The sequence below is a fragment of the Culex pipiens genome, chromosome 2 (assembly GCF_016801865.2).
Source record: "Culex pipiens pallens isolate TS chromosome 2, TS_CPP_V2, whole genome shotgun sequence".
NCBI lineage: Eukaryota > Metazoa > Arthropoda > Insecta > Diptera > Culicidae > Culex > Culex pipiens.
In genome coordinates, this window is record NC_068938.1 from 22,022,636 (window position 1) to 22,046,967 (window position 24,332).

Below are 24,332 nucleotides of genomic sequence, written 5' to 3' on the forward strand. Positions count from 1 at the left end.
AATTTTCACTAGAAATCACAAAAAAAAAATCATAGAGCAAATCTGTTAAATCAACCATTTAGAATACATTAAATAATGTTTATTTATGCATTTTAAATCAAATAAAAACTTTTTAATTTCGTTACTAATTTTGAATTTTGAGATCACAAATTATATATTTTTTCATAAATTCATTGATTTTTTAGTTGCAGGTACTCTTCACTATTTATTCTTTTCTTATATTAAGAGTATTACGTACATATTTATCAATTTAAAAAAAATAGAGTATTACGTACATATTTATCTTTTTTTTTAAGAAAAATATGTTTAAAATAAAAATATTTTGAACAGATTTTCAACTAACCTGGCTTAGGCTTTGTATATAGAATATCTTTTCACTAACCAAACGTTTTTTAAACAACCAAAACGAGTTTTGGAAGTGAGAAAACTTTCTAAAAATTTAGAGTTTTTTTTTATAAGGTCCTATAAGCTATTGTATTTCATATCTTTATACAGCAATTCCCCACGAAAACAGCATGATTCGAAAAAAAAGTTTTCCGATTGAGCTAAATTTTTTTCTGGGGGATCCTTGGCCAAAATTATTAGACCCGTATTTTTTTGTTTGGCCTTTAGGGTGACCTACGCCGTGTTAGGGTGGTTCGAAAAATGACAATTTTCGACAATTTTCGTCGATTTTTCAAAAAATCATATCTCCGTGCCATTTCATCCGATTTTAGCTGTCCTAGACGCAAAACAAAGGTGATTAGTTTGGCTATTTGGGAAAAATAGTAAGAAGTTTCAAAAATCTAGCTTAAATTTTGAAAAGGTCGTATGAAAACTTTAAATGCTGTTTTGAAGGTCTCAGGACCAAAGAACCTATGTCTGAAAATATTTTTATCGGATTCCTCGGAAAATTTCACATAACATAACAAAAAATGGTGAAGTTATGTTTTCGATACTCTGAGATACGATTTTTTGAAAATAAAAACTGGATTTTTCGACGCGCCACGCGCAAAAATGGGAAAATGACGAAAACGGCAAGAAATCGACTTTTTTCACTAAAACTTTTGATACCCTAACATGTATTGGTCATCGCTGAAATTTTAAAGTTATCGCAGTTTTAGTGAAAAAAGCCGATTTTTTGCCGTTTTCGTCATTTTCCCATTTTTGCGCGTGGCGCGTCGAAAAATCCAGTTTTTATTTTCAAAAAATCGTATCTCAGAGTATCGAAAACATAACTTCACCATTTTTTGATATGTTATGTGAAATTTTCCGAGGAATCCGATAAAAATATTTTCAGACATAGGCTCTTTGGTCCCGAGACCTTCAAAACAGCATTTTAAGTTTTCATACGACCTTTTCAAAAGTTAATCTAGATTTTTGAAACTTCTTACTATTTTTCCCAAATAGTCAAACTAGTCACTTTTGTTTTGCGTCTAGGACAGCTAAAATCGGATGAAATGGCGCGGAGGTATAATTTTTTGAAAAAAGTGGTTTTTGCGAAAAACGACGAAAATTGCCATTTTTCGAACCACTCTAACACGGCGTAGGTCACCCTAATGGCCAAACAAAAAAATACGGGTTTAATTATTTCGGCCAAGGATCCCCCAGAAAAAATTTGAGCCCGATGGAAGAACTTTTTTTTCGAATCATGCTGTTTTCCTGGGGAATTGCTGTATAGAACAATTAAAAAAAAAACTTCTGAATTCTGAATTTCTGTAAAATTACTAAGAAAACCCAGTTTGCGTTAGAGTTATACTAAGAAAACTGTTGAAGTCAATGGTGAACAGAAATTATTAGAACTGGAAAAGAAAAGATGAACAATCTATTTCGGGTTTAGATTTTCACTCTTTATTTTTTCCCGATCGCAAACTTTGGCATTGCACCATTGCTGAATTGCAGTTGACATGAATCTAATATTCTGATACTGATAGAAAATTTAGTTAGGTTTAATGTCCTCGGGACCCTGAAAAATTGCAATCTTTTGACATCCCCCGTCAGCTTCGTCACCCACCACACTTTGTTCAAATAATTTCACCGATAAATGACATAACTGGCACATCGATAGAGCGAGCGGGGGCGCATCTATGTGCCTGTCCCATAGATATCCACATGACATCCAACCGACCGGAGGCAAAAACAAGCAATGCTCAAACATCAGCAGCAGCGTGGTGACAAGCGAATCCTAAAACTGTCTACTTTCACGGATGATGGGACTGTGGTGGGGGTGACGGTAACGACATTGAAGATGATGATGATACTTCCTTCTGCACCACCGGGAATCCTTGTCAATGTCATATGGGATTGCTCTTGATGGGGTTTTGCAAACTATTTGCAGAGTCTTTGCTGGCATTAAATGTTAAAGGCGAAAATAGGTACATCTTAGGTCGAAACTAGGCACATTATGTCTAACATCAAGCTTCAAGCAGAAACGGAAGCAGGATTCCCAACCGACAATCCTTTCTGTCCGTCTTGCGCTGGTAAACCGATGGCAGAAATAATTTCCGGAACTGTTTGTGTTCGCTTGCTCGAATTCTCTCGTCGTCGTTGAGATGCTCGCCCGAAGGCATTCCGATGTTTGAACTTGGCCTGCCTGCACTTCTTGGCAGAAACATGGCGGAGAACAAATAAGCTGCTGAGAAAACTCACCTCTTTCAGTCACAGACAATCATCGTGGCCTACATAACAGCGGGCACTTTGCTGCAATGTTCTTTAGAGTTGCTGGCTGGGATCTGTTTTTTTCCTGTGGAAAACAAACAGATAAAGAAGAAAATGGCAATTAGAATCCGCACTTGGAAGTAAGTCAGCAAATTTAAGCACATATTTGCGCTCTGTAAGCGTATACATAAGGGGTTAAACCCATTCTTGGGTAGATCATTGAAAGAGGAAAGAGAGTTTAAACATTCATTACAGGTAATGAGCTATTAACGGTCATGTGGCAAATGAATCACAACTTTCTAAGTTTATTTCCATAAGTTTCTTATTACTCAATATTTCCGGATGCAGAGGGAACTCCCTTTCCAATGGATTCCACTACAGCGCAGCATCCACCAATCAACTCAACTCATAAGCATGTGACTCATAAAGCGATGAACTTTGTACGAGTGCCGCGAAGAATGTTGCCCCGTCTCTTGATAAATCATTAATGAAAGTGTACCCCGAAGGCATCGTCAGCGGCGGCATACGAATCGTTCGTGATGAATGGGATTCAACTTATAATAGTTGTCGATGAATTATCACCGATTCAACGGGACTTCTCCACCGCCATCCCTCCGAGCTGAACCCCCTGCAGACCAGCCAGGAGAGATAGTGCTCGCGCGTTGATTTAGCGCGAAGATGTCAATTCATTGACGGCCACCTTGACTTCTATTTCTATGCCACAGAATGTAGAGAAGAACCTCGGGGACCGTCGCCAAGGAAGACAGCTAGGAACTAGTTTGAGGCACGAGCTGTGACCAACGTCATCCCGATCGAATCGTGATTGAAGCATTTATTGTTTCTTATCTTGACTGGTTCGTAGCACGAGGACTGCGGTTGATGGGCGAGTTGTGTTTCTGGAGGGATCGACCGCGTGGTCGGTGTAGGATTTTCAACAAGTGTTAGAATTTATACTTCTGAGTATTGAGGCAATAACAGTTTTGTCATTTTTGTGAGGAGCTCGTATTATAAAAACGATACTTGATCCACCGTTAGGTAGTTGATGTCTTCCTTACATTTATAGTTTTTGGTAAAATAAAAATTTCCGTCCTAAAAATGTTCTCTTAACATAACTTTATATACTCATAACTATCGATAGGGTTGTCAGATCTTCAGCACCGAAAAGGACCCAATAAAAATAATTTTATGAAAAAAACTTGATTCTGAGTCGATATGGAGCAATTCCAGCTCTAATCAGGAATTTTTCTGGTACTTTTGAACCCGACCCTCTCCGATTTCAATGAAACTTTTTAGACATGTTATCATATGACATGAGCCAATTGTACTCGAAAATGACATTTGAGAATTTTTGTTTTTTTTTTGTAATTTAAAGATTACTGTAACTAAAAGCCGTTACATCGTATCAAAAGTGGTCAAAGAGTGTAGGAAATTGGACGGGCTTTCTGAAAAAAATACACTGCAAGAAAAATATACGCCACTTCCATGAGATTTTTCAATTTTTAAATTAAAAAGTTGAATTTGAAGGTTTTTTTTTTCGTTCAAATTTTTTGAGGAAATAGCCTAAAATGTTACAAAAAGACTCACGAATAATGCTGGATGTCTCTCCTAAACAAATACAAAAAATCATTTACTAAACCTGTTTTTTTTTTTGTCTCTCCTAAACAAATACAGAAATCATTTACTAAAACTGTTTTTTTTTTTTTTTTTGAAAGGTGCTCTTAACCTCAAAATTTTCAAAAACCGATAGTGGGAATCGATTCCCCAAACAATTTCACACAAAAGTCTCCATATTGACCATTGTCCTATGTCCAATCCTTGTGAAAATACAGCGGTTTTAAAAATAAAAATGTTAAAAAATAGGTTTTTGATGATTTTTTGTAATTTCTAAATGACAGACTTGATTTTTCAGTCTCGCAAACGGAAAGCTCGTCCAATTTCCCATAAGTTTGCCTTTGACAGCATTTGGATTGGATGTATGGGCTTACAGATATGACCTTAATTGCATTGCTAATAACTGAGAATAGTATATTTTTTTCAGTGTGGGTAAAAACCTGGATAGTAAATAAGCTTACGGAAATAGGGACCATCCATAAACCACGTGGACACTTTTTTCGGATGGTCCCATATTAAAACGAGTCAAATTAAAAAGCTGTCAAAGGCAAACTTATAGGAAATTGGACGAGCTTTCCGGTAAAAATATTTTCGAGTCTGAAAAATCAAGTCTGTCATTTAGAAATTGCAAAAAACTATCAAAAACTCTATTTTTCCAACAAGAATTGAACATAGGACAATGGTCAATATGGAGACTTTAATGTAAAATTGTCTGGGGAATCGATTCCCACTATCGGTTTTTGAAAATTATGACGTTTAGACCACTTTTCAAAAAACAGTTTTAGTAAATGATTGTATTGTATTTTTTTAGGAGAGACATACCATCCTGCATTTTTCGTGAGTCTTTTTGTAACATTTTAGGCTATTTCCTCAAAAAATTGAACTTTTAAACTTAAAAATTGAAAAATCTCATGGAAGTGGCGTGTATTTTTCTTTCAGAGTTTTTTTTTTTCAGAAAGCCCGTACAATTTCCTACAAGTTTGTCTTTGACCACTTTTTGATACAATGCAACGGCTTTGAGTTACAGTAATTTTTAAATTACAAAAAAAAAACAAAAATATTAAAATAACTTACGCCCTTCTCAAATGTCATTTTCGAGTACAATTGGCTCCATATACACAAAAATGGCTTATATAGGATTAGGATAACATGTCTAAAAGTTTCAAAAAAGCTTTCCGAATCAGGTTGTTTGAAATACCCCGAAAGTGAACCATAATGTACCAGTAGAAAATCGTTCCGTAACAAGACACAGTCACCTAATTTTCACACCTTTTACTCGTTATGGACCAGGGAAAAACAAACTCAATTATTAAACGGTGGAAAAAGTGGTCAAACGGTTATGTCACTGCAAACTTGCTACTTTTCCCAGCTAAATTCATGCTCCATCGGAGCGCAGTTAACGACAACGTATCGACAACCGTCGATTTATGGTTCCGATTCCAATTGCAAATCGAGAGAATGCTCTCACAACTCGATAATGGTCAAATGATTAATGGTCTAGTTGTTCGAAAGGGGGGAAAGGTAATTTCAGCATGTGAACTGACCGCATGTTAATTATTGCTCCGATGATACGAGCACTTATTACTGTGCGGGGAAGGGTTCACCATCTCGCGCCCTGGGGTACTTATTGAACCTGAAAAGGTCCATTCAACCGTGTTAATCACCGTGAAAATCCACATGAAACGAGTTTGGACAAATCCGAACTCGCGCTCGCTGAATTATACGAATCGAAATTGATAAACGACCATCACCCTGTGAGCGATGGCCAGTAAACGATCGACTTTTCAGCAGAGTGAACTCGTTTGAGAAATGATAGATCATCATTATCGGAGCAGTAGTGCAGCGATTTGGCCCGAGGCCTCACGATCATCAGCACGGATAGTGCCAATTGGTGCAGTTCCATGACGATGCACTCGCTTTATGGCGTTGAGAGTGAGGTTTCTTCCCATTCATAGCGCGGTGTGCAAACTCTTCGTTTACTATGCACTGCCAATTATTGGAGGAGGTTCCCCTGTCCTGCACACTCTGAATGGATCTATCACGTAGCGGAAAGAGTCTGCCTCCGGCAGTGCGCGCTGGTAACAGCAGGTGACCGAACCGGTTTGCTGGGTAGATCTCCAGGAACCAGCGTCTATCGCCCGACACTTGATACCTGATACAATTATCGTTTTCCAAGTGGCTCGTATGATGGCAGATATTGCTAGCAGCAGCCGCAAGCCTGCTCAAACATCATCACTTAATTGATCGTTTCTTGAACACTCTCTTAAAGTGTGTGTGCACGCTCCAGGGATCAAGGTTAAGGCGAAACCCGACCCCGCACACACCAACCAGCTGATGGAATCCGGTTGAAGAAAGTGGTTCTCGTCCAAGTTGGAGCTGCGTTTGTCGGCGTGCGGTTAATCCGTGCGTAAATTATAATACGCGAAACCCGGCACGTGACATTTGGTGACACTTTCACTCTCAGTGTGTTTTGCATGCCTCTGCGTGAGTCCTCCAAAGATCTGCTGCAAGGTTCGCTCGAGCAGAGGTCGCGCGCGGGAACACCCTGCGGGACTAATTTATGTTTAGTTTCGCTTTCGCCACAGCCCCAACAAACAAGTTGCGAATTTGTCCAACTGTCAGCTGAGGGGTTGACCTCGGTTGCGTGTTGCGCGATCTCGCGAGTGCAAATATTTGGACGGATCTTGGAGGGGTCCGTAACAAGTCGGCGTTTATCGCCAGGGTTAATTATTGCTGGGTTGAAGAGGAAAGTGCGGCCAAACACTGTAATCAGCGATTATTCGATTAAGTCTAACGATGCAGCTGCAGATTGATATTGCCAGACGGCGATGGTCGCGACAGCGAGTAGACATCGCGTTGCATCGTGCCGGGTTATTACAGCCGGAAAGAAAGTAGACGCGGTTGTGGTGCGTGTCCCCAGCCTCAGCGTGACAAGGAAGGTAGCAATTACAATGTTTGCATAGGAATTTTCTTCCGGAGTTTTGAAAAGTTGACATATTTTTATTTGTATTTCGTTTTGGATCTAACCTTATCACGGGAAAGAATTATCCGGAGTCTTTGTTGGTATTAGAAGAGATTAGAGTATACGGGATCGCACAAGATAATGGTTGAATTTCAGTGAAGTTATTGAAATGATCGTTGCACAAACCCTTTCCGTAGCACAGTCGCTCGGAAGGCACATCAACGGATAATTTCAAGTTAATCCCAAAAATTGCCGTGTTGAGGATTCATAATTTTGATAGGGATTCTCACAGTATCCTTGTTCAGATTTGTTAATTTTACTAGCCTATAGCAACGTTACTCGGAAGGCATCGGCTGTAATTATGAAGGCAAAGATGAACCATGAATCGCCTACCGTTTTATCCTATAAACACAATTCTCTCTTTCCCGCATACATACACGGAGAGACTGTGCCCAGAAATTTTAACAATTAAAATTGTTGATTTTACTTTCGTAAATTTTAACAAAAATGTACTTGTCATTGCCAATTTTCAGTTAAATTAACCAAAATTCAGTATTAATTTAATAACCTGTTTGTTGAAAATGCTAAAGGCAAAAAGCTAACAGATTTCCCGAACTCGAATGAACGTGCTCGACTGTTAGCTTTGGTTTTAGGAAAAACAAACATTTTGTTGGTTGAATATAATTAACCATTGGTAAAATGTTTAAAAGACGAACTTGAGTTTGTTTACGTCTGTCATTTGAAGTCAGGATTCGAACGAGAGCGGTCGATTTGTTGAGTTTGTGTTGTTAATTATGAAGTGAGCGGATGTGAAAGGTGAAAATTACACTATTTGGCTAATGTTGAAGTGGCAAATCAAAGTGTTGCAATTGGGGAGGTAGATTTTGTGAGTACGTTTGTTGATGATTTCTTTGCAGGTGATAAACTATGAAGAGCAAGAGGACGACCTTCGCCATGAGGACCTCTAATGCGAGTGAGTTGAACACGTTATAAGAATGTTTGATGGAAAGAGAGGGCATTAGAAGGGAGATGCGGACCAACTCTTAACGGATAGAGCAGCCCGGGCAAATTCAACAAAATGTTGGTTAATCCAAGTAAGTATGGGTTTATTTTTGCACAATAATGTATGTTATGTGATGCTTATTAGAAAACTGAATCATTAAAAATCTTCGTGCACACGACGAATAAAATCTTAATGAAGCATTTTTTTTCAGAATCATCAATTATAAAATACATAGAAATGCGTACACATGACAACATTAAAATAGAGACGAATAAAAATATAAAAAAAATAAAAATATATAAAAGAAGATAATTATTATCTTGAAAGTTTTGTTGCAATACGACTGCTCAATAAACTGGTAAGTTAAACTCAAAATATTTTTTTCAGGAATCGGAGTACGTTGAATAAATTGAATCAAATGCAGTGAAAGTGTGTTGCCAAAAGTAATTGTTAAATTAATGCAAGCTTGGTAAGTAGCATTATTGATATTTCTTCTTTCCTCATTATAATTACATTTATTTACGTTCCTTTTTTCAGTTTATAGCCGAAATTAAGATTTTTGTATTAAATTTCTAATAAATTTCACATGCCTATTTGCAGCACAAGGTTCACTTTGGTGAAAATTCTGTGTCCCATCACAAGAAAAATAACTAAACCTGAGACCGTTGTAGATGATGATGACTTATCGGATGATTTCACAGTGATGGTAAGTGAATACAACACTTAATTTTATACAACATAATAAAAATATAAGCTTAAAACTTGGTGAAAATTTTGCTCGGTTTCTATTTTTAAGGAATTCACGAGAAATTTGTAATATGGTTTTTCATTATTTTTTTAGATTAATGCAACGTAATTTTTTAAAACGTTAGTCAAATTTTACATGTTTTATAACAACAGTTAAAATAAGTACAAAACGTTAAATTTTCATGCAGAACAAATGCGAATATAAAAACACTCAGCATTAATTTGTGAGGCATTATTACAAAATTTACTGCAAATTCAATAAAAATATTGCTAACAACAGCTAATTATGGACTACATGTACGAACATTTGTCTGTATTCAAGTAAGACATTAGTTAAAATATAGCTAGAAATTCGGCACAGCCTACATCGTTAGATAATTAAAGAAAATATATATCAACACTTACATAAATTATGTCTAATTAAGAAATGTTTTGTTATAAACCACTAATAATTTGCTGCATGCAAAAAAATTTCGGTTGATGCAACGAAAATTTTTTTTTAAAATAGGTGAAAAATATGTCCCAGCCAGTTTTTAACAGAATATTCCACAATATTTCAGCTGAAAGCAAGAAAGTCGACTGCTAGATTTTTTTTCGGCCATTTAACCAACAAAAATGTCAATTCTAACATTTTTTTTAGTTAATTTTAGTTACTGGTGGTCAGCAATTTCTGGTTAACAAAATCAACAATCGATTGTTGAAAAAAGCTGTGTAAAAAATTAACCCATACTTTTAGTTAAATTAACCAAGATTTTCTTATATTTGCCCCGGCCGGTCTCTCCGTGTACATTGCCAAATGAAGCTTATCATTTGTAATGTTCAGGTTAAGGTGTAGTTATCAGAAAGACTTATCGTGTAGGAGGAATTCAAACTATGAGCGGCACCATCAATCATGTGCTATAAAACTAAATTTCGAAATGCTATATAATTTGAAATTTGGTCATTCCTGGAATTCTAAACCCGTCTAGACATGCAAGCTTCTTCGCTCACCGTCTCCAAGCTAAAAAAAAGGCGGATTAAAAGAAGTGGGAATCAAGCTAATAATATGTAAAATGAGTGTTTCGTTTGGTAAACACCCCGAAATACATATGTAGGAGCTGTTCGGTATCAAAATCTGCTGAAGTTCAGATTAAAGATCTGACTTCGGAAAGGTCACGAAACTGTTCTGGTCGGTGAGCATCACGCACATCTTTGCACACGGCAGATAAGCCACACTTGATAAAATAGTATGAATACGTATTAAAGTGCTTCCGTTAATACAAAAGCTAAGGTATCTGTTCTTAAATTAAGCCTAATACTGAAACGCAAGCAAAACCTAAATAACGAGACCAACATTGAACCGTCTACCCTATAGCAACCACTTGAACTCTCTCGCAAGCACGAGCCACATTAAAACAACCGACTAAAATGGGTGCACAAAGATCGAAATCAATTCAACTTGAAGTGCGGTTTCTCATGCAACCTGAACCGGAGTCCGAATTATCAACCTTGGCAAAGTCGTATAGCGAAAAAAAGCGCAATTTTCCCACATTAATTGCTCGTGAGATGTAAATGTTTTGCTTGGAAAACCGGAGCAGCACACAAGCCGGCCATTTGTAAGCTCTTGTGTTAGGTTAGGTTATGTTTACTACTGCACAGTGCGGGGAAGTGAACTTTACTTGGTTAGTGGGTAGATCTTGGTTCATTTGCATGGTGAAATAGTGTAACATATGAGCTACGCAATCGGTTAATTAGTAGGTAAAAGGGGGCGACGATTCTTGAGATGAAACATTTTTCGAGGATTTTGAAAGTGCATCAAAATTCGTATCAAAAAGAAAGTTCACTGCCCCACGAATGATCACCCAAAAGCCACCACGCCACAACAAACTCTGGCCACCGCCAGAGCGGTTACGAAATAGCCAAAGGAAAGTGAAGCAGAAAAAAGCACATCGCAGAGACCGTTACCGTACGAAACAAAAAAAAACCGAGATGAATAATGGAAAACAAACCGTCTGATTGCCGAAACAGGTGATTTTCACCATCTCCCCTTAACCCTCTCCCAAACTCCACATTGCATTCACAACAGCGGAAATTTTGGCGCGAAAAGTCCCCCCACTTTTTTTTCCTGCTGCAATTGCGCACAGATCCACCTCACCCTCTAGAATACATTTGCATCGCCAATGAAGCCATCCCCCGGGCTGACCGCGCAGATTCATCCGGCAAAGGAAAGTGAAACTTCCGCGCTGAATGACGACGCCCAAAATGCGCGGCCCTGCTCACACTCAATTGATGGCCGGGGGTTGATAACATTTCGAGAGTTGGCGGCGGCGGCTTCGTACACGCAACTCTTGAACGGCCCGTTGATGATCGGATCTTCAGTCAGGGAGATGATACCCACAATTTGCCATGTGCGCGGACATTCCAATCGGCGGTGGCGGCGCTTTTCTTGATTGACTTTCAATTTCGATCCTATCCATATTAATCGGCGGCGGCGGTGGTGGTGGCCATTTCGCCAGTTTGTGTGTGTTTTTTACGTAATATCAAACCGCTTGAAATTCAGTACGCGCTCGCTCCGACAACCACGGGTGTGGAATCCGTGGCGAGGGATGTGCCTTGGAATCCTACTTCTTTCACCGGTCAGTTTGAATTGGAATCGTTGACATTGCTTTGCTGGTCGCAGAAAAAACAGAAACAAAGTTGAAATGCACGCAGAAATGCGGACGGTAAACGGTCGCATGCAAATCATTTCGCAATGGCGTAATCGTTCCTTGGTGCATAAAATTTGCTGCTGGTGGAATGTTGGTGGCGGCCGATTGAGAGTTCATGTTTGGAATAAATCATGGAGTGAGTGAAACGATTTAATTGTCGTGAATTTGTAATACGTTTAAGCTTTAGTCATGACCGAGATTTATAAAATTTTATGTTTTACTAAGATGATCTTTATTCAATTAAATAGGGTTTAAGTACAAAATTTCATATAATTTCAAAGCAGTTAATTTTATATTAAATAGCTGATCTGACGACATCTGGCTGTTTTCAAATTCATGTAACTTCTTTCTAAAACATTAAAGAAAACTGATAACAAATACAGTGACATAAAGACAGTAGATCAATTTTCTACGAAATATGTATTTTTTCTTTAATTTTAATTTTTGTATTTTTTAATCCGGCTGAAACTTTTTTGATGCCCGAAGAAGCCATTTTGCATCATTAGTTTGTCCATATAATTTTCCATACACATTTGGCAGGACGTAATATTGAATGTTTAGTCCTTTTGAAATGTTAGTCTTGATTTAAAATTTTAATTTAAAAATATTGATTTCGGACAGATCGAAAATTTTACGAAGTTTTCATATTTTAACATTGTAAATCGGACCATTAGTTGCTGAGATATCGACATTAGAAAATGGTGGGTTGTTTGGGTGAGACTTAGAAAACATCAATTTTCCTGTTTTTAAACCTTTGCATGGCAATATCTCAGCAAATAAGGGTCGTATCAACAAAGTTCAAAAAGCAAAATATAGAAAATTTTCTCAGCTTTTCCAAAACAATTTTTTCAAAAGTTTGCACACTTTGTGCACTAATTAAAAAAAAATCAATCACTGCGAATATTTTCAAAAAAGTTATCTAAAAATGGCTACGACTTTAAAACGGTGCACTTTGTCAAAATTTCACTAAAGTACTTTGATTGCAAATTCAATTTTACATCGAAAAATAAAATTGAAAAATTTTGCGACCAATATTTCGATTTTTTGAAAAAAAATCAGTATTGATTCAACAGAGTGTCGTGTGAACAGCAGCGCCGGGAAGATGGATTTTTGTGGCGTTCTTTTTGTGCTGTATTCGTGATCGTGTTCATATCATGACTTTTTTTTGATAAGGTCCTATAAACAAATGTAAACATTGAGTGTATCCCGCTTACTCCGATCGACTTTGACATAAGGTGTGAAAGGGATACACTCAATGTTTACATTTGTTTATAGGACCTTATCAAAAAAAAGTCAAGATATCATGCATGCGGTGAGGGGGGTCATTGTGCTAATGAATATTATTGCGCGTCAGTGTCGTGTGAGCAGCAGCGCCGGGAAGATGGATTTTTGTGGCTTTCTTTTTGTGCTGTATTCGTGATCGTGTTCATATCATGCATGCGGTGAGGGGGGTCATTGTGCTAATGAATATTATTGCGCGTCATTATCGTGTGAGCAGCAGCGCCGGGAAGATGGATTTTTGTGGCGTTCTTTTTGTGCTGTATTCGTGATCGTGTTCATGTCGAATTATGTGGAAGGTGCGAAGCCGCGTTTTAGGATTCTTGTGTCTTTGTTGTTTAATTTGTGTTTCCATCTGGAGTATTAGTTTTAAAATTATTTTCATTTTTTACAGCTTCCTGGAATTATTTTAAATCAAATGTCTACATGTAAATTTGTCTACTCACTATATGATTTATTTAAATGTTCATATTATTCCTTATCCTATTCCTTTCCTGTAATATACCATCTCCTCATACCATATATGATCAAACTGCTTAAATTAACGAAACTTTCTAAAACAGCATGGGAACCATCTGGAGCATTTATATTTTAAATAACTGTTTTTTTTTTTACAGCTTCCTGGAATCATCTTGATTGTAGTTATTATATTTATTATATTTATTTTATTTACTATATTTATTATATTTATTATTTATCATTATTACAAAACTATATGCTTATTAGATAATACACTACAGACTCACATTTACACTTACAAACATTCAAATCATTAAATACATTACGCACTCAACCATTTTCATCGGCCCGATAAAATTCCCCTAACCCCCATTCCAAACCTCCCAAAAATATTCCGTTCACTTTTAAAAGTCGCATGGGTTCCCTGCACTTTTGCCACTAGTGAACAACAAAAACATCCCCTCCCAAATCCCCACGGGACTGTATGGGCGTAGCCTTGGAGCACAGTGTGGAAATTTACGTTCTTAGATATTCTTGGTTGTACCGGGCAGCAATCAAATTGTCTAAGAATATTGAATTGACCATGGCACCCCCTACAGCGTGGTGCAGACCCGTTATGCTATGCTATGCTAAAAATCAGTAATGATTCAACAAATCATAACTCGGTCAAAGATTTTTTGTATAACCTGGAAATTTCTGAAAAGTTGGCATTTTATGTCCCCTAATCTCAGAGAATTGCTCTTTTGTGGGTGAGAGAAGCAAAGCCTTGGCAAGATTTAAAAAAAGTTTTTTGGAGAATGACAGGCAAAACTTAACAATCAATCAACTCAACTAAACATTTTTTTGTAATTTTTAATTTGACTAAACATTTTCTAGGGCTTTTTTAACACCAAAGGAGAAATTTTACCCACACAAGTCTCCATACATTTTTGGCAGCTATCTTTACCAAAAAGGTAAAAGGCAAAAATACGATTTCTAAATCAAAAGCACATCACCTTTGTGAGAAAAGCCACTTTATATTTCACACTGCTTGTACATTGTACACTTATTCTTCGCCAAAAAGTTACAACCTACGGAATTCAACGGAATAGGTACTTTTCTATTGCAAATTATATTTTTCATAAAAAAAATTAGCAAAAAGATTTTCTAACTGGAATTGTTTTGTTTACAAAATATTTTAACTTTTTCCTACTTGTGATCAGCCTCTAGAATATCCAATTGTGTCAAAAGAAAAAAATATCAACACATAGTTGAAAGGACCTCCAAATCTCTATTAGGTTGAATTGCGAAACAAATTGTGAATTGATTACCGTCAACTGGGGTGAATTGGGACAGCAGTTTTAACCAAGTTAGAGCACAATATTTTGATTTTTCTGGTTGGTTTCGGATAGAACAGACTCAGACCAACAAAATGTGTACATCCATTTCCACATTTAAAACCTTTAAGTGCTCTAAACACTGCTGTCCCTATTCAGACTGTAGTCCCGATTCACCCCAGATGACGGTATTTACTTAATAAAAACTGAATTGAAATACAAAATTATTTTAAAAAATACCATTTTTAAGATTTTTTGTTTAAAAAAGTGTTAGCGAGTGCCCATTTCTGAACATAGTTTTGAGATAAAGCCACTCTAACAAAAAAAAATCAAAAGGGTAATAATTTCAATATTTTACCGTTGAAGATCAATATAAGACACATTCTGCGGCAATGTACACCTTAGGATGAAATTTTGAAAAGCGTGTATGAGCTATTTGGATATTTTTCCTCGATTCTAGACTACTTGAAGCTTCAAAAATCATGGTTTTCATTAATTGAACTTTTGAATATCATTATGTACAAGTTGGTTAAGTTATGCAACAATTCGTGATAAAATCAGCGTTTTAAAACATTTTCTAAAAACTCCTGGTTTTCAGCGAAATAAAATCCAAAAATTATTCTTTTGATTGCATTTTGTAGGTTTTTAGATGTACTAAACGGAAATGTCATGGATTTACAGTTTATCTTAAGTTAAGTATTTTTTCAAACTAGTGTAAGTTTACCATTTTATTGCGTTGCAACGTCACGAAAAAGCGACAGTTGTTTATGTCAACAGAAAACTAAACATTCAATCATGTTGATATTTCGGATGCTCTTTGTACTTGGAAAGAGCTTTCAAATGCAACCTAGAGCGACTAAATTGGTTGTCTAGATCCAAAGTTACAACAGGTTTAAGTTTGCGTTGCAACGTCACGAAATTTTAAATCATATTGGTCACATGGCAAAAAAGGTGTATGCGTAGTTGATTGTTGGAGATGAAAGGATAATAAATATTATATATGTTTTATATAATGTTTTCGAGCCTATTTACAGAAAAATTGTACATGGGTCATTCACAAATTCCGTCACTTAGGTTTGTAGCAACTCGAAAAAAAAGTAGGTATTTTATAAAACTTGTTGAGTAAATCAAAATAGACCAATGTTCACAATGGGGAAAAATTCTAAAACTTTCAAAAAAATAATCACGTGGTTACTGGATGGCCCCTTTATGATAAACTGATTTATGTGAGGGTTCATTCTAATACAACGCAACGAATTTTTTTATCGCACACCCTTAGTAGGCCAAATTACGGTGAAATTCACCAAACAATAATAATCACGTGATTGGATTGTTTTTTTTACAAACTTGTGTCACTTTGTTGTTGGACGAACCCTTACCTAAATGAGTTGTTTGCAACGTTTAGTTGTTCGCAATTAAAAATGTTATGTTGCGCAGGTAAACAGTTTTATTATTTCCTCAAATTTAATTTAAAAAGCGCAAAAGTCAACAAAATAAGTTACGTTGTTTGCAGATCACCCCTTAGGGGCCATCAACAAACGATATGGGCACTTTAGTTATAAATTTCTTCCCTCCTGAAAACTTGAAGCTCCATACCTCCTTTCTAAAACTTCCACGTGTTTTGTAAATTTCCCAAAACGATTGAAATATTAAGGGAGCGTTCTTGCATTACGTAACAAAACATTTATATTTTTAGACCCCCTCCACCCCCTGGTAATACATTTCCGATACATTTTTTTTGTATAAATCCTCGAACCCCGCCCCCCTCCCCCTTGATATTACGGCGTTACGTAATGCATGGACGCCTCATTACATGGAGAGACAAGGGGAGAGTGGGGGGGGGGGGGGTATGTCCTTCTTGATAATGGAATAATACAAATATTTTTTTTTACTTTGAAAATGCTGGGAAAACTTCGTATACTGTGAAAGCGGTATAGGGGGAGGGGGGAGGGGGTTTAACATGGGCGGGCCAATCAATTCACATGTCCTTGTACTGTCTTTTAATGTTTTATAATAAAATCATAACCTACAGTTGCTCAAACTAACAAAAACTATGATTTATTTTGAAACTAAAATTTCGTGACGTTGCAACGCAACGAAAAACCCTGTTTTCAAAAACAGTGCGTTGCAACGTCACGAAATGTAAATGGTCTTTAAAAATCGAGGTTTGATTTTTTCGAAAAACTAATGATTGCATTCGATTTGTTGGCCAATTTTACACTAAAAATGGAAGAAGAACTCCAAATTTGCCATTTAACAGAGCAGAGTTAATGGCGAAACATGAATTGGGTCAGGATTGAGAAAAAGTCACGCGTTGCAACGTCACGCTACATATTCCCCTCTCAAAAATAGGATATTCGCTTAAAATAATGTTTCAACATTGTTTCTTATAGGAAATTGAATGTACTTTCCAAATCTGTAATAACATATGTACCTTTTCAATTTATTTTGTTAGTTACAGCCGAAATACTGAAAAAAGAAAAGTCAAAGCGTTGCAACGTCACGGCGGAATGTGTCATAAATTGATAAAATGTACGATACTGTTGATTAAAAATGAACTTAATATATTTTTTTTTTTTTTCAAATTTTTGCATGACAACCAGCAGGTAGGATCAACAATGTTAAATTTTATGGGAAAGGGGATCTGAAGCTTGGTGAGAAACCACCAAAAAGCAGAATTTTTAAATCATTCTTGTATTTTTTTTTTGTTTTTAATTTGACGCCGTCCTTTTGAAACCAAATTTTAAAAGCAATTTGAGATTTTGTAAAATTTCAAAAGACCTTGACCCTGACTCAATTCTTTAGGTAAAAATAATTAACTGGGCCAATTTTGAGCCAAATCGGTTAAGGCTTGAGGGATGCTATTGATCGTTGTAGTTTGTATGGGAAAAAATCGCAAAAAAATCCAAATTCCGCCAAAAGGACAAGCAACTTTGTCGAGGACCACAAAACGATCCGAGTTAACCCTTACGAGTTATTAGCGATCTAAAGAAGACGGTTTTTATATGAAATGTTTTAAAATAAAAAAATAGCAAGCCATCTTTAAGCTTGTTCTGAGAAGATTTATGCATTGTTATAAAATTAAGGATTTGGGCTGCCTCGCCTAGATACTTATCACTAAGCCGGCTTATCACGAGTTCGAATCCCCAACATGTGAGTCATTTTTGTCGCGGTGTTGCTGCAATCCAAACACATGCAGTAATGCAACGCTATCACGAGTTCGTTTTACAAACGAACCTACATCGATGAAAACATTCCTAGCAAAGTTGGCATGTCTAGGTTCGATTGTGTACTACATTGGTACTTGCAGCAGACACATTGTAAAACATCAAGAACTCGTACTGAACACAGACACAAAGTATCAATTGCGAGTTTGCACCCAATAAAGCAACAAAAAACATTTTTTACGCACATTTGGTTCGAAAGAGAGCCCAAAACAAACAACCCACCGCCGGCGCGCATGTAAACAACTCGGCGGCTTGGCTAATCGACTAATTAAATCGCGTCTTTATTTGCGTTTTCATTTGGCGTTTGCGGCAACTGTGTGCGTTACGCGGTGCGCTGATTGGTCTATTAACGCGATTCCCTGCCCCTTCGTGTCCTGGCCAAGTGTTGATAAGAAATGCACTCACAATTCGTTCCAGACATTAGTCACGCTACTAGCACCTATAATTACACGCCAGCCCGTTTTTGGATTAGTTCCATCTGTTTTTGCTGCGTCTCCTTCTTGCACTCTAATTCATTACACCTGCTCCAGTAGTAGTAGTTGTGCAGTCGTAGTTGGTACCCTTAATTCGATCGAACACAATTGTTCGAGTACCGGCCGGTCTACACAGTGCAATCCTGGCCCCTGTTTTACCCACTTTTTTGTGCTCACTCAGGTTGTGATTGCCTGGTAACTACAACACCAATCAACACCTCTCCCTCTCTCTCTGTCGAGGCTGAGTTTAGTCAGTCAGCGCGCGATTACATAGTCAATTAAGTACATGTGAGAATGTGATATAAATAGAGCCGGTCGACCTCGCGAAAGACCGGCGCCGCGGAGTTGTACACAAGTGCAAACACTTCTTGAGCCCTCCATTAAAGAGTGCTTGTAGTGCACTGGATTTGGGCTTGCACTCTGTGACTTTGTTGTGACCAGTGTGGAGCAATGGCCCGCGAACTCGCTCTCGCGTCGGGGGTTCTGGTGGAAGATATGTTTCGAAATCGACGTTTGAAAGGTTCTCTAACGATTGTGTTAGGGGTTACCCTGTTCAATTGTTGAAAGCATGTTGAACTTGTTTTTTTTTCTGTCTTGCCATTGCACTTTGGAATGCATTTCAAGTGCAGTTATGTTTGGTTGTTTGGAGTATGCAAAGTAGCTAGAACAATGTTGTGTGAAATATCACAATCTAGACCAATTTGTATTTTAAAATGCTTGATTGTTTGAAATCCTAAAATCTTGGAAATTCTAAAAGGAACCATTAACAAAAAAGGAATACAAGGCAAACCAAAATGCAACCTAGCAAGCTTTAACAAAAAACAGCACACTTTTCAATTTCAAAAAAAGTTTTAAAAATATATTTTGAAAATTTTATTACGCATAGGATATTTATTTTACTTATGTTTCTTTCGTTAAAAACCATTCCAATAATATATTAGACGCTATTCTATTGACAGTCAGAAAATCACATTTTTTTTGTTAACTTTCCCATCAGCAACCGTAAGTTCCATCTTCAATGAGTTTAAGGCAAATTTAAAGCAAATTTTCGATCCTTTTTTCTAATGTTCATGTTTGGTCTACACTTGTAAGGTAATAAAAAAAAATATAAGAAACACTTTTAGGTGGATATAACTTGAAAACGATGCCACCCTTTACAAAAATGGACTCCTTCATTTAAAATTTGATTTTATACTTAAAAAAGAAATCAAATTATTTCGAAAAATCATGTTTGAATTTTGTGCTATAATATACATTATTTGTAGAGTGCAATTCTCTCAGATTTCAGTCATTTGATTTTTTTTGTATTTTTTAATCCGACTGAAACTTTTTTGGTGCCCAAAGAAGCCATTTTGCATCATTAGTTTCCATATATTTGGCCCTTTTGAAATGTTAGTCTTGATTTAAAAAAAATGAAAATATTGTTTTCGAAAAGATCGGAAAATTTCACAAATGTTTTATATTTTAACATTGTGAATCGGACCATTAGTTGCTGAGATATCGACATTAGAAAATGGTGGGTTGTTTGAGTGAGACTTATAGAAAACATCAATTTCCCTGTTTTTAAACCTTTGCATGGCAATATCTCAGCAACTAAGGGTCGTATCAAAAAAGTTCAAAAAAGCAAAATATAGAGAATTTTCTCAGCTTTTCAAAAATATTTTTTCATTTTTTCATGTTTATTTGTAGCATTATTTCATATACATTTTGATGTTGTTATTTACAGGGTGTAGTGTTATGGAGCACCTTTCAACTACGATTTGATACATATATCAGGAGATACATTTATGCAAGGATTGAGGTTTAGAAAAGAGCAGGAAAAGTTCACAAAAAAACTGCTACAATTACTTAGGGGAGGGGATAGGGGAAGGGAAAGCTTATTACTAGATCACAGATAAAGATGTCAGCTGGTCACTGACGGCGTAATTCCCTGCGCTGCTGAAGACTCAAACAGCACACACGTATTTTATCATCAACTCCGAGAGAGCCATGAATTGCTGCTGCTTGTTGCGGCAGCTACTCAGCCGTTGGTACATGTCCCTCGCAAGGATGAGGAACTCCGTCAGCGAGAACAGGTCACCGTCGGCAGCGTTGTCCTGCACAGGGGCAGGTTCTAGGCCGGCTGCTGCAACGCTCGCATATGTTCGCGACCATCCGGGAGGATGCGTCGAACTGCGATCAGCCGCGGGTTTTGTCGGTGAACTGGCAGGTGGCTTCCTCTTCTTTTCCTGCTGCTCGATGTACAGCTTCCGGGAAGTACATCCACGGAAGTTGGCGGTGTGATTGCCGCCGCAGTTAGCGCACTTCACGCTGGACTTGTGTTTTTCGGCGTTTCCGCCATCCTGGAGAGCCGCCTTCCGGGGTAGAGAGCAGCCTTCGGTGTTGTGCTCCTTGCCACACTTTACGCATCGCGGGGGCAGATTGCAGTTCCGAGACCCGTGTCCAAACTTCTGGCACCGGTGGCATTGCGCAGCATCATTCGGCTTCTTCGTGAAAAACCTCCAATTCACGATGTATCCAGAAAGGGTTTTAACCTGTCGGAGGTCTTGTAATTTGACAGTCCCTTTGTCAAAGTACAGCAGGTACAGTACATGTGTACCGGTTGCCGTACTCTTTTTCGAGAGCACCTTAACTTCGCGTGGAGCAATGTCAAAGTCCTCGAGTTCCTTCGTGACCTCAGGGATGCTCATCTCCCCAAGACCCTGTAGAACTACCTTTACCGGTTTTTGACCTCGGCAGTCGTGCGTGAAGAATTTCACATTCTTGGCCTTGAAAATCTCCAAAACCTTGGTGTAGTCCGCTTGGCCCAACGCAAGAACTTGCACCGCCACCTTGGTCACCTTGATGAAGTATTGAACGTTTGACGGTATCAATAAATCATCAACGGTGGCCGCTAGTGTGTCGATGACGTGAATCATCGGTGGCCTATCTCGAACCCTAGGCAGAGCACACTTGAGCATTTGTGCTTTCTTCGCCTCGTCTGCAGCTGGGCTATTGTTCTCCTGCTGCGTCGTACTTTTGTCGTCGTCTTCACTGTCGGTCAACATCTCGAACGAATTTGTTGTTGGAATTGTGATTCCCGTTTTGCTGGAGGATGGACCTGGTCCACCGGCTCCGGACGATTGTTGCGGCTTGCCGGAAGCTGACTCGGACTGCTGCTTGCTGGTAAGTCCACGTGTCCGGACGGGGCTTCTGGAAACAGTCACCTTACCGTCCGCTGAAGTCAGCAAAATTGCTGGTGTTTTTGCCGCCGGCGAGGAGCTCTTGTGGATGCGGTACAAAGAGCTGTTTTGGCCGCGTCCTCGAGCCGAACTCGAGTTGCCACGGCCGCGGCCCTTTTTACCCATCGCGTGGGAGCACACTCGCGGTTAATTAACGACCGTAAATCAGAAAAATCGGTGAAAAATCGCGCAGCGCAAAAACTTGTTGCTATTGGCTACTGGTGTTGCCAGTCCGATGAAAATATTTTTTCAAGGGTTGGCAAACATGTGCACTAATTTAAAAAAATGAAGAACTACGACTATTTTCAAAAAAAGTTACCTGATAATGGCTTTAACATGAAAACGGTGCATTTTATCAAAATTTCACTGAAGTATTTTTGATTGTAAATTTGATTTTAAATCGGAAAATAAAGTTGAAAAATTTTGGGATTTAGATTTTTTGAAAAAAAAATCAGTATTGATTTTAAAAAAAACATAACTCGGTCAAAGATTTTTTTGCAAAACCTGGAAATTTCTGAAAAGTTGGCATTCTGAAAAGTTGGCATTTGTCCCCTAAAAAATATAAAAAAAAAATATAAAAATAGAGTTTTTTTTTGCAAATCAAGTTTTAGTTACAAAAAAAGTTAAATTAAAAATCACCGATTTTTTTACAGTTTATCATTATTTTCATTGTAGTCCTTATCCAAACCTACAAGTTTGCCGAAGACACCAAATCGATCAAAAAATTCCTTCAAAGATACAGATTTTTGAATTTTCATACATCATTTTTGTATGGACAGCTGCCAAATTTGTAAGGAAAATTATGAGCATGAGCATGAGCATGAGCATGAGAGATCACCCATGGTTGCCCCTCCGTTGCTGAACAGAACCGTAATATCCTTTCAGCACTACTGATTATAGGCTTCGACGATCTAGTGGTGTTTCTCTTATCAACAGCATGTATGAATGCGCCGAAAAGATAAAACACCATGATTGCTAAAGCTAGATCAGTTGCGAATAGGTAACAGTCATTGGCCACCAACGGCGCCCGCCATGTCAGTTTGTAGACCTCGATTTTAAGGGACGGGAATGTTAGTTAGCGCAGGTTGCTACTAGGGCAGCTGATTTACTCTGTGCTTACACCCCACGAGCGCCAGAAACCTGAAAATTGTGTTAGTAGGGTAGGGTATATGGTCAGGATTCATCATAGAAGATGATGATGCGACCCAAAATTGAATGTTTTGTTTGGAGAGATGATGTATTATTCTCAAGGCAAGCAATCGGATGCTGCGGATGAGACATTTCCCGATTATTGATTGTTGAATTTCATTTGAATGGTTCAACCTTAGACAGCCGGCTGTGGAAAGATAGAACTGAAATCATTTGTAATTAGATGATGATATATTAAGCTCGGTGTAACATTTTTACTTGAGATGATTTTAGGGGATTTAAATGGTTGATGTTTAGTGGGGTATTGATTGGCGAAACGTAGGACGAGTTACCGAGCTGAAATGATATATTTTTCAATTTAAAACACGCGCGTTCTAAGCAGATGATCGTGTTGTGATAGATAAACTAGCGTAAACAAACCTTCATCGCATTTTACTACCGATGACTGATCGAAACAAAACCTGAACTGATCGAATACACGGCGACCATCGAAAACAATCAAAAACGGAAACAAAAACGACATACATAGAAACAAAGATTACGCATGAAATTTTCAATTATGGAGCATCTAAATCTTAGGCAAGATAACCAAACCGCCGATCTAATACGACATACACTCAATATGATAGCATAACGACGAAAAAAAACGAGTGAACCCGGTTGCGCTCGCGCCGCTAACTGTACAGGTGAACTGAATCTACTGTAATTCGACCGACAATTTTTCTTAGTGTAAAAACCTGCTAACATATCTTTCCTTGCCAAACGTCAGATAGAGACCGTCACTCGCACACAAGCATCTCAGAATTGTCTAACGAAAAATAAAAGCAAAAAAGACAAAAAATACAAGAAAGATCTCACCCGATTTCTGAGGCACCGACGAGACCGACCAAAAATACGCAAGAGAGAGAGGGAGAGAGAGAAACCTCTCAGCATTCCAGCGTTGCCACATGTACAGATTTATCTGTCATGGTACAGATTTTCAGCAAAGATTTGAGTATAGAATCTGTACGTACAGATGACAGATATTTGGGTCACCGTACTGATTTGTACAGATTTTCAGATAAAACAGATTCTTTCTCAAAATGATATTTTTGAATAGTTAAGTTATTGCAATTATCTCAACATTTAAAAACTTTTCATTGATTAAATCTAGTTTAACTTTTGAAACATTTAGAAATGGATCAAGCTTATATTTTTTAACGATCTTAGATCCATTTATGCTAGAATATTTTCTCTTAATACTAACCCCCAGTACGCCGCGGGTAATTGGCTCCCTCCCACTAAACTTTACACACAAGATCCTCTGTAGTTTTAGGTTTTTCTTAGGTTTAAGAAAACTGCATTTACAAAAGCAGACTCATTGCTAACCAGGTTTCAGTACCGACAAGGACCTAACAAAAATAATGTATAGCATTTCGTTCTAATAAAGTTATAACATAATTTCCAGCATTTCCCATTCTTCTCAAAAATGATTTTAAAATGAAGGAGAACACAGGTAAAATAAAATCTAAAATACTTTAAAAATTTAATAAAAGTTGAACTGAATCATACAGAAAATAATG

At 37.6% G+C, this 24,332-nt stretch overlaps 1 protein-coding gene across 2 annotated transcripts in view; it reads right to left on the minus strand.

Moving 5' to 3' along the window:
- Positions 1-24,332, minus strand: part of LOC120421176 (protein kinase C and casein kinase II substrate protein 3) — a 77,114-nt gene that overhangs the window by 22,003 nt on the left and 30,779 nt on the right. For both annotated transcript variants that reach the window (XM_039584372.2, XM_039584371.2), the window contains exon 3: positions 2,629-2,722. The gene's annotated coding sequence lies outside the window, so the exon portion shown is untranslated. The remainder of the gene's footprint in view (positions 1-2,628; positions 2,723-24,332) is intronic.